This window comes from Micromesistius poutassou (genome assembly GCF_964030765.1).
Source record: "Micromesistius poutassou genome assembly, contig: SCAFFOLD_2478, whole genome shotgun sequence".
NCBI lineage: Eukaryota > Metazoa > Chordata > Actinopteri > Gadiformes > Gadidae > Micromesistius > Micromesistius poutassou.
This window is the reverse complement of record NW_028179077.1, coordinates 1-13,880: the sequence shown is the minus strand read 5'-3', so window position 1 is coordinate 13,880 and position 13,880 is coordinate 1. Positions and strand designations below refer to the sequence as shown.

Genomic DNA, 13,880 nt, shown 5'->3' with positions numbered 1-13,880 from the left:
CAAGGTCAGAGTCACTTTGTGACATACAGGATGGGATCCATGCACTGACCTGCGGAAGATATAGGATTAGGGCAATGTGTGCATGCTATTCGAGTTCTGAGATTAAAGTCAGAATTCTGAGAAGTGTCAGAATTCTCATTTAAATCTTTATGTGGCCCTCATCACTTTTTGAGAAAGTGAAATTTAGATTAAACTGACCTTCCCCGAGTAGGACTCCTTCCTGGTGGAAACAATTAGGTTATCTGCTTTATTAATTTGCCTTAATCACAACATTGCTATTTCTCGCTAATAGTGCTACTCAATAATGCTTACACAGGTGCCTTAAAAGTATTTCAAATCAAATGTTTCAATCTTAAATTATTTAAAAACGATGATATAATTCCCCTCAGCCTGCAGGGGGTGAAAAGAGTCAATATAATAGGACATGAGGCCATGTTTTACGACTTATTACACGTGGAGCCACTAGGTGGCGGCAAATCCACCTCGGTGCAGTTCCCATTCTGACCAACAGGATCAGGGTGACGGAGACAGGTGACTGTCCTCCGACGGCCGTTTCTCAATTCGCGTTCTCGTGTGTTCTCGTGTACTTGCGTTCTCGATAAACGTCATCAGTGGTAGCCCAAGCACTGTTCCAATTCCAAGTACGCGAGAACGCGAGTACTGTCGTAAAACCCGGAAGTGTTCTCGATGCGTTCTCGATGAGGCCGTTCTACCGAGGATGCATCGGAGGTGACTCGTGTGGACTTGGGACCGTTAAATATCCCAGAATGCATCATCGAGTCCGCTGCTGTTCCAATTGCAGGTGCGTACTCGCGTTCTCGGAAGTCTGTACTTGAAAGTCCGGACTTGCCAAGTACGTACTTCCAAGTCCGCGAGAACGTAGTCCGCGTACTTGGTATTGAGAAACGGCCTCTGTCTTCATGACTTGTGAATAAGAAAGAGACGCCTGACTGTCATTTGAATCAAGGGCGTTAGGCTCTGCTAAAATTATAAACTTGGGGGGCTCTAGCCCTACAGGAACCCCTCAAAACTGTCAGGTATACGTGAAATCTGAACCCAAAAGCAGAAGTTCAAAAATATTTATTTGATGCTGAGCAAGGCTTCAGCTCAAGCATTAACAAAAATCGACTCCTGCTTTTAACAGGAGGAAATGCAAAATAAAAAAAAAAAGGGTACAAGGCCGCTGAAGACAAAAAGAACAAAAACCTAACATAGAAGAAGAGGCAGGTCACCGTCAGGAGAGTAGCCCAGGGGCAGGCAAAAGTTCAAAACCGTGGGTAAACCCAAATAGGCAGGCAGAAACATGGCAGAAAGAACTGCCTAGCCGAGCTAGTGACAAGTGTAAAACAATCGGAGAAGGGGTGTCACTAACACAGCGTATAAATGCGGGATTATGGTACGGGGTGATGAGCGTCGGGAGGCATGGATACCCTCGATCTCCTAGGAGATCCCCATCGAATTGCCCTGCGATCAAATACAAACTTTGAGCTATCTTGCACAAGCACAGCAATTATATGAGGTCTATGATATCATATGTTCATAATGCAACGCACCCTGTTGAAATGTATTGCTTACATTGGATGTGTGCCATCAATGCACCCAATTACATTAGGAAATCCTGAAATATAAGACCCAGATGAAAAGTCAACAAGGATAATTTCGGAGCCATTTGGGAACACTTAAAGTAGATAATGCTGACCTGCAAGTTGGTGAAACTCCATTTGAATGCGTCTCGTGGGTTTATGGCCTGGAAAAACGATGAAGTTACGCAACAACCGCTTCAGCGCAAGATAGACGCACTGAGCGGCAGATAGCTTTGCCTATGTGCTCAGCATCTCCTACACTGTACAAAAAGCTACCCGTCGCAAAAAAACGGAAAGCTATGCAAATTGTTTGTAGTGAACTGAGGGCAGATCCACGATTGGTAACATTTGCAATGTAGGGTTGGAGAAGGCTATTTAAATATATCAAAGAATCACGTGAAAAACTATATCTCTCCAGCAAAAAGTCATCCGGAAAGGACAATATGTCGAGCCGTGGTCTAATTAATCTCTGTGAATTGCACGAATTATTTGCGCTCCGATATCAACAGGCGAACACGTAAAAGCTGCGATAAACGCGGTTTAAATAGCCTACTCGGAGCAAAACAGGGTTATCTTCCAAACTTAACCTGCGCAAAACCTGCTCCGACCAGGTTTGATTGAGAGCATATGTTTCTATAGCAACTTACATACCGTGTTCATTTTGGAACGGAAAACCTAGGGTTGCCGCTAACCCTGGGTTAACTTAGCTGGGTAAGTGATAAAACCGGCTTTGTGGAACACCTCTCAGGTGAAAAGGGCGGGAAACAGTGGACAACAACAAAGAACAAGGCCACAGAGTGAATGCATCCAAGGCCAAGGTGCTGACACAAAACCCTAAATGAGCATGAAAAACGCCACGAGCAGTTTAACTCACTAGCTAAACATTATGTACAATCACTACACTGAACAAAGATGACAATAAAAGGCCAATAGAAATGTGATCAAAATGCATTTGAATGCCGAAACAAGCGTAAAATCTGCCATATTCTGTTTTCAGTGATCCCAGCGTCCATATCAACCACCAAAGCAATGATAGAGAATGTTGTATTTGCTGGCGCGACCCGAAAGAATATTCTTTATATCTTAGAAACAAAACATTTACAATCACTGACCGACTATTGTGACAATTAAATGCATATTTTTAATGCAAAATCTGTATCATAATACTGCATATTCCACTTACAGATATCACCATCCACTAACTGAACAGATCCACGGATCTGATGCTGTCAAGTGCCAACAAAACATCAAGTCCCATCTGATGGACAAGTTCAGCTGATGATTCTACTTCCTGTTTCGTCTTGAAATCCTCCAAGCTCAGCAGAAGTTTCTCCAGAGTTCAATACATGCACCTGCTGACATTATAGTCATGGAAGTCTGCTACGTGACTGTCAAGCTTCTGCCTGCAAAAAAAACCGAGATGGCTGACATTTATTTTATTCTCAATGGAAAATGCTTAATTCTGATATAGATTCAGTATTAAAATAGGTTTTGATAACATTTGTAGTGAGAAATGTGCCTTCTATTGTCATAGATGGTGGCCCCAGATGGTGCTACGCCCAGACATTTTTGTTTTCTTTGTGATCGTTTATGACGTTTAATTAGTTAAACTGCTGTAGCGTTTTTCATGCTCATTTGGGTTTTGAGGGACTATAATTGGGGTAGGCTATATTCTGTTCAAGTAATAACCTAAATTATATATTTTATTACGTATGTATGTATTTTTAATTATTAATAAATTATTATGTATTTTAAACCTAATTTTATTGTTGGGAATTCCCCCGCCCCCCAGTCCTCGTATATATCCATACGCGCTTCTTTACGACCTATGGCCATTATTTCATTTTCTGTAGCATGCACGCATTGTTTGTATTTAATATATGAACCTGTTATAGGAACACAATATTCTATAACATGCATGCATATACACTACCATTCAAAAGTTTGGGATCACTTAGAAATGTTCTTTTTTTTTAAAGAAAGCACTGTTTTTTTCAATGAAGATAGCATTAAATTAATCAGAAATACAGTCTAGACATTGTTAATGTGCTAAATGACTATTCTAGCTGGAAACGGCTGTTTTCTAATGGAATGTCTACATAGGTGTATAGAGGCGCATTTCCGCCACCATCACTCCTGTGTTCTCATGGTACATGTTTAGCTGATCGTGTTAAAAGGCTAATAGATTATTAGAAAAACCCCATTATGTTAGCACAGCTGAAAACTTTTGAATAAATGTGAGTTTTCATGGAAAACATGAAATTGTCTGGGTGACCCCAAACTTTTGAATGTAGTGTATATCCTGCATTTTAAACATTAACATATAACAGGCCTCACTTCTAGTATAGGCTTACCTGGCAGTAATTTATGTCGCCGCACAGCCCTGGGACGAATGTGGAGCAATAACGAACCGGCATGGGTTTAGTGTGTTATATTTATTCTGCCCGCTCATTGGTCAAGACGGCCTTGAGTTGGAAATTTCCATACTTTACCACAGTGACACCTACTGTCGCAAGAAGGCTATGACATTCAAATAAAAAGAATTAAAGAAATAAATTTTAAATTAGCTGGTGATTAAAGTGTTTAGATTAATAAAATAAAATGAAAAATAACTGGGTGTCAGTTTTTATTTAAAATTTCATTAGAGGCTATTCTCCGGTCCTCTACAGACTTGTAGTAGGCCTATACTTGATGTATAAACACAATATTCTGTCAACCCCCTCAACTTTCACTGTTCCACCATGAAGGCTGAATCTAAATCAGTCAAATCACACTTAATCGTAGTATTTCATTTAGTGATGTAATTTAAGATCAAACGCAGAGCTGAAGTAGACTCTCGCTGCTACCAAGACGACCAGTTGGCGCCCAACCTGCGTGGAGTTTCACTAATTAGCTCACCTGCCGCGGCTCGCGCGCCGCGTGGTTTTCTTAATTGTTTAATTGGTCGCGTCTGGTCGGGTTCAGTTTAGAGGGAACCGGACAGTACGCTGGTGTCCGGGCAGTCTGGCAGAGTCTCCCAGACGGAGCGGTAATGTTGGTGTGTTCATGAAACCACAAGGTGTATGTCATGTTCTAGTGAACCGGTTGTGTTTCATCAGTCATCTCTTCAGGTTAAAAATTATTTTCCAAGTAAAACGGAGCGTTTCATCTGGACCTGAAGTGAGTAGAAATGTCCCTGAGCGACAGTCCTACTCATTAAAGTTCTTAAATATTGTGTGTGTGTGTGTGTGTGTGTGTGTGTGTGTGTGTGTGTGTGTGTGTGTGTGTGTGTGTGTGTGTGTGTGTGTGTGTGTGTGTGTGTGTGTGTGTGTGTGTGTGTGTGTGTGTGTGTGTGTGTGTGTGTGTGTGTGTGTGTGTGCGCCTGCCTGCCTGCCTGCCTGCCTGCCTGCCCGCCCGCCCTTCAAGGTGTATCCTGGAGATTAAACTGCGGTTCTGTGAGTATCCCAATTCAACCATGAAGAAGAGACTGCGAACTGTAAGTCATTAGTCTCATTATTCCCGGGCACGTTAATGAGTAGTCAGGATGTTTCATTGATGCTACTGAAGGGTTTGTTAAAGTACAGGTTCTAGGTGAGCGTTGGTAGGTGTAATGAGTCTTCTTTCACGCTGCTCTGCATCTACGTCACAGGAGTGTTGCTCTATTGATGTGGGTGTGGTCTGAGTGAGCAGAGGTGCATGCTGGGATACAGTGCTGTCTGATGTCTACAGGTCTGTAGACACGCCCCCTCAGTAGTACCACGTGTTGGAGAATCTGTTGTGACTTCAGTTACACGGACTAGCGTGTCCTTTCAGATGGGGACTGGGTTTCAGAAGGAGAAACGGCAGGGGGAGACACAACCTCTGTCTGTCACCAGAGAACCACAGAACACAGTCCAACGTTCCCCTCCAGGCATCGTGACGCCTCAGCGACAGTTTCTTTACCTCCTCTGCTGGAGGAGAGCACAGCTCCAGTTCAGAAAGGGTCTTCGTTGGGGCCAGTCCAAGATGGTTGCTGATCTGAGGAGAGCCATCTCCCAGGTCCAGCTGGCCCTGCCCATCACTGTGCAGTTCAGCCTGAGAAAGACTTCCATCTCGGGGGTTGGAGTGACCCAAACACTGTCCACAGAGAGCTTCCACCTGGCCCAGCAGAGTCCTCAGCCTGCTGATGAAGGCGGGTCCTGCTCTTCAAGAGCTGCCGCCCCTGCACTGGGTCGTCTTCTGAACGGATGACCTCCTCCTCACCCCTTCCTAGAGTCCTGAAGCTGCACGGTTTGCAATCTGGGAAGGCTCCTCATTCAGGAAACCACTGGACTACAAAGACGCCACACATTAAATCAACCAGACTCCTTTTTGAGACACCCTGCAAAATTCATGAGCAATGTGGGCCCGGGTTCCACCTGGCATAGGGTTCTACGTGTGTGGGTTCCACCTGGCATGGGGTTCTACGTGTGTGGGTTCCACCTGGCATGGGGTTCTACGTGTGTGGGTTCCACCTGGCATGGGGTTCTAAGTGTGTGTGGGTTCCACCTGGCATGGGGTTATACATGCAGTGTTCTATGATTGTACAGGCCAAAACATAAAACAATAAAACAATCAAAATAACATTGCGTTATAGTGATGCTTGAGCCATCGCTAACCGTCCCTTAAATCACCGGCGTGAGCGCATTTATCTCAAACCCCAAAAACGTAAACTAACGAGAGCGAGTCTCGCCCTACTCGTCGGCTGCATGTGAAACAAACTCATCACGTCGCCCTGAACTATAAAGTACACGTTAATAGCCGCGATGCGTCTATGCAGATGAACACTCCACCTTACAGCGCAGTGGCGACGAGCTGATGCTGCAACCTTTCACCAACATATTCTACGTATTAAGAGGATTAATTATACTCTAGTTTTGAGGGATGTTATAATAAATGGGAGTGTTTAGAGACTCATGGTTCCATGTTCCATGACAACAAAAATGGTCCATTAGCCTTTTTCCACTTTATTGGTGCGTACCACCAGGCCTGGAAACCATTCTAGGGGAGTGTGTGTGTGTGTGTGTGTGTCCGTCCGTCATTGGGTTCTATGTGTGTCCCGGGTTCCACCTGGCATGGGGTGCTACGTGTGTGGGTGGTTGGGGTTCTACATGTCTTGCTTGCCTTGTATGTGTGATTGAGTGACGTGGGGAATTGGAATAGACTAGTCAACTACATCCAAACGGATCGACAGGCCCCACGGATACTGAGGACTCCAGTAGACATCGAGAGCCTAGAACGATGTTCTGGAACGAGATCCAACCCACTGGGCAGGAAGACAAGCGTGTTGGATTGGAATCAAACCTAAAGACTGGACGCAAACAGCGGGTTCAGATCAGTGACTTCAAACTCGGACTTGCCCAATCAGGATCACTGGTGGATGGACACCTGAAGGCTTTCCACAGGGAGGGTCTGAAGCTGGATAACTACCTCCATGGATATTCAAGATTACCTTCAGAGCTGTGGTGTGGCGGCTCTTCCGACCTGGCTGGATGGACGGCAAGCCCTGTGGATAAAGTCTTGTATTCTCTCGCTCTCGGATGAGTCTTCTCTGGCTGAACTGTATTGTTTTGTACAGGACTAGCTGAACCTGTGAGATGGGTTCCCTTAAATCTGAACCAATCTGGGAACTATCCCAACTAGGGCGCTCTTCAAGCTGAAGTTCTGCCCTTCTTCAGCTGAAGACGTGAAGAAACCTTCACTGGGGCTTTGAGATGTATGGAGGAGAACGTTGAAATGTGTTCCATGGTTCTCTGATGAAGACCTTGGTTGTGTCTCACCTGGCTGAGAGGAAGAACACACATCTTGGCCTTTTTCCTTTGGAAGTCACAGTGGCCATCTTGAAGGATATTCCAGGGCATGTAGCTGATGTCACCACGGATTCTCCAACACTTGGGTTCTCCAGAGGGGCAAATCTACAGAACTGTAGACTTCAGACAGCTCTGTATCCCAGAATGCACCTGCTCACTCAGACGACACCTTCATCAGTAGGGTGGATCTTTAAATCATGGTGATTGTTAGGAGTTCAGGAATTGGGTTTAATTTTATGGGCAGTCCTTTGTGTTTGAGAGAATCTTCTCACACTCCTTTTGACTTGACCTCTGTTGATGTATTTGTTGCCATATGGTGATGCCATGATATTCAGGGTAATGTCGCAGGGTTATGGTTGGCTCTATGAGCTGGGCTTAGCTTAGAGGTTTAAAGCTGTTGTTTGTTCATGGTAGTTCTGTTCTTCGTAGGGGTTTCAGCATTTTAATTTGGTTACGCACTGGGTGCTTAGCAATGTAGAGATGAGTAGCAGTAATAACCAACAGCAACAAACGAATCGCCTCAAGGTAAGTCTGTTGGCTGTATTTTAATGTGATCATCGCTGGACTTCAGGATCTTCCTCAGCTCAAGGTGAGGTGCTGGTTACGTTCCTTACTGCTGGGTTGGTTCCGGCTGGAATGTTCGGTTCCAGTCGGACGGTTTGTGCTTCCCGCCGTGGAGGTTTTGTTTTTCCTGCAGAGGATAGTGGTTGGTAGGTAGGGGATTTAGGCAGTTTGTGAACCTTTAATGCTGCAGTGGATATGGAGTACCGTGTATGCTGATTTATCTTCCTGTGTTTGGGATCCACTGCAGGACATAATTGAGTCCAATATTGTCACTTAATTTAGTCTCAAAGGTTGGTAGTAGACATTCTAGTCTTTACGACCATAAGGACACATTTGGCAGTTAGTTGGGCGTTGCTTCACCTGAGGGCATCTGGCAGCATGTTCTGGTTTTGTGTTTACTTAACCTTCACTCACAAGATTTCCTGCTAGGGTATCTGGCAGTACATTCTGGTTTGCATTTGCGTAACCTCGTCAGCAACAAAACTATTTCAGTCGGTTACCAGTCTTGACCTTTTTTTATCTCAAACTACTTTAGTCTGACCGTTCAAAATTCGGACACATGGCGTCCAATACATTTTGCGTTTCCCCACAATTGTACCGATCATTTTCGATAATTGCGCTGTACTTTAACCACGTTGACGGACTCTCGCTGCGTACAAAATGGCGTTCTACTTGCGGGCACATTTCTGATTGACATTTCTGAAAAACATTTGGCATTTCTTCCATACAACCCCGCACCTGAATATGGCTAAGTATCATAATTTTACTCTTCGATTTAATATTGATAGTGCTTAGTGTTTTTTGATGCCTTCTAAATATCTGGTCTGTGATAATTGACACAGAAGTTAAACAAAATGGCATCTAGTTACATCATCTTTACTCCATAGTTCTGTGAGTTACCAACTGGATAGTATCCAACAGCTAAGATAATGGCCGTCCGTCCAACATGTTATGAAACTCTAGAACTGTTCAAGGTTAAAATGATAACATGTTTCTCACAAGGTGTCTGCCTCCTCACCCAGAGCCAGACTTCCACCTCCTCACCCAGAGCCAGACCTCTACCTCCTGTCAGAAGTCCTCCAGCACAGGTCAGTGCTCTGGTGCAGGAGTAGGAAGTCTTTGCAGGTCCATTTCATTGCATGGGCTGAATCACTTCTTTAAACTTGTGGACAGCTGCCTTCATTCCCAAAAGTCAGTCTTAAGTCATAAGAATACGGCCTTAAAAAGTAGCCCCAGCACTTCCCACTGCTGGTCATTGTAGTGCTATCATGTGATTTAACGCGTCTTCTTTATGAATGGGTGAACGTTTTTATATGTTCAGTAAGGCAAAATCTGCTTCTTAGTGTTCAATCTGTACAATGGCTATTTCAGTCCCATTACCTGCGTGTGAACATGTTAATTTAGTCATTCATTGAGAAGCCATCATGATCAGAGAATCTCAGAAGAATAGAGGCAAAGAGAAATTACATTAAAATATAATTGTGTGTGAAGGCATAACTGTGGGTGGGAGTGTCGAACTAAAGGGCCGATTTAGCCTGTGACAGTGTAATTGTGTATTTAAGAGGCTGTCTGTTTACACGGGCCTCTTGAATGGATGCAGCACCGGGGGACCGGAGGCTGGGGGGACCGGAGGCCGGGGCCTGCAGCAGTAGCAGCAGCAGGATGGATCAGAGACCAAAGCTGGAGACCTGAGGCATGCAGCACCGGACCAGAGGGTAACCATCACCAAGTTCATCTAGAACACTAGAAACCCCTGGGTTATTTTTAGATCTGGTGACCGGTTATTGTACATCTTCAGATTTTAAATCTCTTCTGTGATATGAGGTCATTCATACTGGGGTTACGAATATGAGCCATTTGTTACTAGTGTTGTTAGGACCATCGTTGATGCATTGCTGACATTTTTTTGGAATTTGAAGGAAGTATAAATATTGGCCTCCATCATTGGCTTCCTTGTTGGACAACCAACAAGGATTCCTTGTACGTTTGCATAAACTGAACATAGTGGACTGATTACAGAGCAAACTACTGCTGTCTGTTACCAGGCCAGACAAACTGTGTTTGTTACCTTACATAAGAGACAAACTACTACTGTGTTTACCTTACATTAGAGCCCAACTATGTTTGTAACCAGACCAGGAATCTGGAGGACTGATGGAGAGCCATACATCTGGACGGTGAATCCTGAGGGAAACTACGAATCTACCAACAATTATTCCTTGTAAGTTTTCATCAACTGAACTTGTTGCCGTACACAGAGAAAACTACTGAAGTTGGAGTCCACTGTGTTTGTTGCAGACTCTGTAGCTGACGAGAGCTGATGGAGGAGCCACGTTGGAGGCCCTGCCTGGTGGAGGAGCTGATGGAGGAGCCACGCTGGAGGCCCTGCCTGGTGGAGGAGCTGATGGAGGAGCCACGCTGGAGGCCCTGCCTGGTGGAGGAGCTGATGGAGGAGCCACGCTAGAGGCCCTGCCTGGTGGAGGAGCTGATGGAGGAGCCACGCTGGAGGCCCTGCCTGGTGGAGGAGCTGATGGAGGAGCCACGCTAGAGGCCCTGCCTGGTGGAGGAGCTGATGGAGTAGCTGGGAGTCCTGAGGATGACCAGGACTCTACTAACAAGGATTCCTTGTAAGTTTGCATTTACTGAACTTGATGGACTCGTTTAGGGTACGGGATTGGGGGTTCAACTCTCAGCCGAAGGGTGCCGGGTTCAACCCCCAAGTCTTCATAATGCATTGATGTATCCTTGAGCAAGGCGCCCTAAAGCCTGCCTGCTCCTTAATGAAGTCCCTTTGGTTCAATTAATGAACATAATCCATGTCCTCTGTTGTTTTAAGACGCTGATGGAATCCTGTTTGGTCCGGGGCAGACACACACCTGAGCTGAACCCCACCTGAGCTGAACCCCACCTGATCCTGACGTCCTGCTGGTCCACGTTTCCTCAGGTCACCTGAGCCTCATCCTCAAGAACTGCTGATCTTCAAGTCTGCAATCTGAGGCTGAAGGATTAATGAACTCCTTAGCCTTCTTGACCCCACATGTACCGTGTGCTTCCAAACTCCTTTCCCACACGTCTGTCACTAACTCACCTCACAACTTCACTTTCCTCTCTACTCCTTCACTTCCTTCTTCCTTCTCCAGGGTTCTAACCTTTACTCTGAAAGAGTGTCTTCCTGCCCTCAGAGGGTTCAGCTTTAGGGTTCAGATTCAGGGTTTAGAGTCAGGGACAGTGCTGGTTAGGGAGGACTGGTTTTACTCAAACCTCTTCACTTGCTTTCTGAAATGTTTCAACATTTTGAAAATGTTTTACTGTGCTATGATTTACAAATGTATATTATAATGTATATTACAGTTCTGCCAAATGTTTTTTATAAATTCCATCCTGCTTTGTGACTTTCTGTACAATGGCTGGGGTATTGGAGGCTTGGTACCAGAGGCTGGAGGCTGGGGGACGGCACATGGATTATTGACCAAAGCTGAAGACCAGAGGCCTGCAGCACTGGACCAGAGGGTAACCATCACAAGGTTCATCTGAAACACTAAAACCCTCAGATATTTTTGGGTCTGGTGACTAGTTACTGGAGAAGGGTTTTATCTTCAGATTTTAGTTATGTGCCAAAGCTGTATAATGAGGTCATTCATACTGGGGTTACGTAGATATGAGCCTTTTGTTACTAGTGCCGTTAGGGACAGTCGTTGTATCGCTCAAAACATCAATTCGTAGACTTTGTTGAATTAAAGGAAGTTTAAATATGGCTTCCATTTTACAAGTGAACCTCAAAGGCAGACGGGTGGAGGTGTTGCGTCCCCAGGTGATTTACTGCTGAGAACCGTTTGTAACCAGACCAGGAATCAATGGCTGAAGGAGCTGATGGAGGAGGCGTGCTGGAGGTCCTGCCTGGTGAAGGAGCTGATGGAGGAGCTGGGACTCCTGAGGGCGACCAGGACTCTACCAACAGGTATTCTGGTAAGTTTGCATTTACTGAACAATAGTGTACTGGTATAATTACAAGATTGGTTACTCTCAGCCGGAGGGTGGCAGGTTCAACCGGGAGTAAGGTGCCCTAAAGCCTGCCTGTTCCTTAATGAAGTCCCTTTGGTTCAAATAATGAACATAATCCATGTCCTCTGTTGTTTTAAGACGCTGATGGAATCCTGTTTGGTCCGGGGCAGACACACACCTGAGCTGAACCCCACCTGAGCTGAACCCCACCTGAGCTGAACCCCACCTGATCCTGACGTCCTGCTGGTCCACGTTTCCTCAGGTCACCTGAGCCTCATCCTCAAGAACTGCTGATCTTCAAGTCTGCAATCTGAGGCTGAAGGATTAATGAACTCCTTAACCTTCTTGACCCCACATGTACCGTGTGCTTCCAAACTCCTTTTCCACACGTCTGTCACTAACTCACCTCACAACTTCACTTTCCTCTCTACTCCTTCCTGTTCCTCTTCCTTCTCCAGGGTTCGAACCTTTACTCTGAAAGAGTGTCTTCCTGCCCTCAGAGGGTTCAGCTTTAGGGTTCAGATTCAGGATTTAGAGTCAGGGAAAGTGCTGGTTAGGGAGGACTGGTTTTACTCAAACCTCTTCACTTGCTTTCTGAAACAACATTTTGAAAACATTTATTGGGAAAATGTTTTACTGTGCTATGATTTACAAAAATGTATATTACAGTTCTGCCAAATGTTTTTTATAAATTCCATCCTACTTTGACTTTCTGTACACTGGCTGGGGTATTGGAGGCTTGGTACCAGAGGCTGGAGGCTGGGGGACGGCACATGGATTATTGACCAAAGCTGAAGACCAGAGGCCTGCAGCACCGGACCAGAGGGTAACCATCACAAGGTTCATCTGAAACACTAAAACCCTCAGATATTTTTGGGTCTGTTGACTAGTTACTGGAGAAGGGTTTTATCTTCAGATTTTAGTTATGTGCCAAAGCTGTATAATGAGGTCATTCATACTGGGGTTACGTAGATATGAGCCTCATATAAGCCTTTTGTTACTAGTGCAGTTAGGGACAGTCGTTGCATCGCTCAAAACGTCAATTCGTAGACTTGTTGAATTAAAGGAAGTTTAAATATGGCTTCCATTTTACAAGTGAACCTCAAAGGCAGACGGGTGGAGGTGTTGCGTCCCCAGGTGATTTACTGCTGAGAACCGTTTGTAACCAGACATCAATGGCTGAAGGAGCTGATGGAGGAGGCGTGCTGGAGGTCCTGCCTGGTGGAGGAGCTGATGGAGGAGCTGGGACTCCTGAGGGCGACCAGGACTCTACCAACAGGTATTCTGGTAAGTTTGCATTTACTGAACAATAGTGTACTGGTATAATTACAAGATTGGTTACTCTCAGCCGAAGGGTGGCGGGTTCAACCGGGAGCAAGGTGCCCTAAAGCCTGCCTGTTCCTTAATGAAGTCCCTTTGGTTCAAATAATGAACATAATCCATGTCCTTTGTTGTTTTAAGACGCTGAGGGAATCCTGTTTGGTCCGGGGCAGACACACACCTGAGCTGAACCCCACCTGATCCTGACGTCCTGCTGGTCCACGTCTCCTCAGTTCATTTGAGCCTCGTCCTCAAGAACTGCTGAGCTTAAAGTCTGCATTCTGAGGCTGGATTGGCTGGATTGAGGCGGATTAATGAACTCAATTAACTTAACGTTAATTTCTTGACCCCACATGTACCGTGTGCTTCCACACGACTTTCCCACACCTTTGTCACTAACTAACCTCACCTCTCTACTCCTTCCCCTTCCTTCTCCAGGGTTCGAACCTTTACTCTGAAGGAGTGTCTTCTTGCCCCTCAGAGGGTTCAGCATTAGTGGTCAGGGTTTAGAGTCAGGGACAGAGCTGGTTAGGGAGGACTGGTTTTACTCATACCTCTTCACTTGCTTTCTGAATGGTTTCAACATTTTGAAAACATTTATTGT

General features: G+C 45.3%; 3 long non-coding RNA genes across 4 annotated transcripts; all 3 read left to right on the top strand.

Moving 5' to 3' along the window:
• Window positions 1-10,087: 10,087 nt before the first annotated feature.
• Window positions 10,088-11,225, top strand: LOC311373140. Its single transcript, XR_014642187.1, has 3 exons — window positions 10,088-10,175; window positions 10,253-10,581; window positions 10,791-11,225. It is a non-coding gene; the product is annotated as an uncharacterized lncRNA (long non-coding RNA).
• A 3-nt stretch (window positions 11,226-11,228) lies between these two features.
• Window positions 11,229-12,414, top strand: LOC311373139. Its single transcript, XR_014642186.1, has 3 exons — window positions 11,229-11,464; window positions 11,798-11,920; window positions 12,095-12,414. It is a non-coding gene; the product is annotated as an uncharacterized lncRNA (long non-coding RNA).
• A 3-nt stretch (window positions 12,415-12,417) lies between these two features.
• Window positions 12,418-13,560, top strand: LOC311373141. Of its 2 annotated transcripts, none has more exons than XR_014642188.1 (3): window positions 12,418-12,782; window positions 13,126-13,243; window positions 13,418-13,560. It is a non-coding gene; the product is annotated as an uncharacterized lncRNA (long non-coding RNA). The 2 variants fall into 2 exon arrangements; XR_014642189.1 differs by having other exon boundaries at window positions 12,418-12,796.
• Window positions 13,561-13,880: the final 320 nt, after the last annotated feature.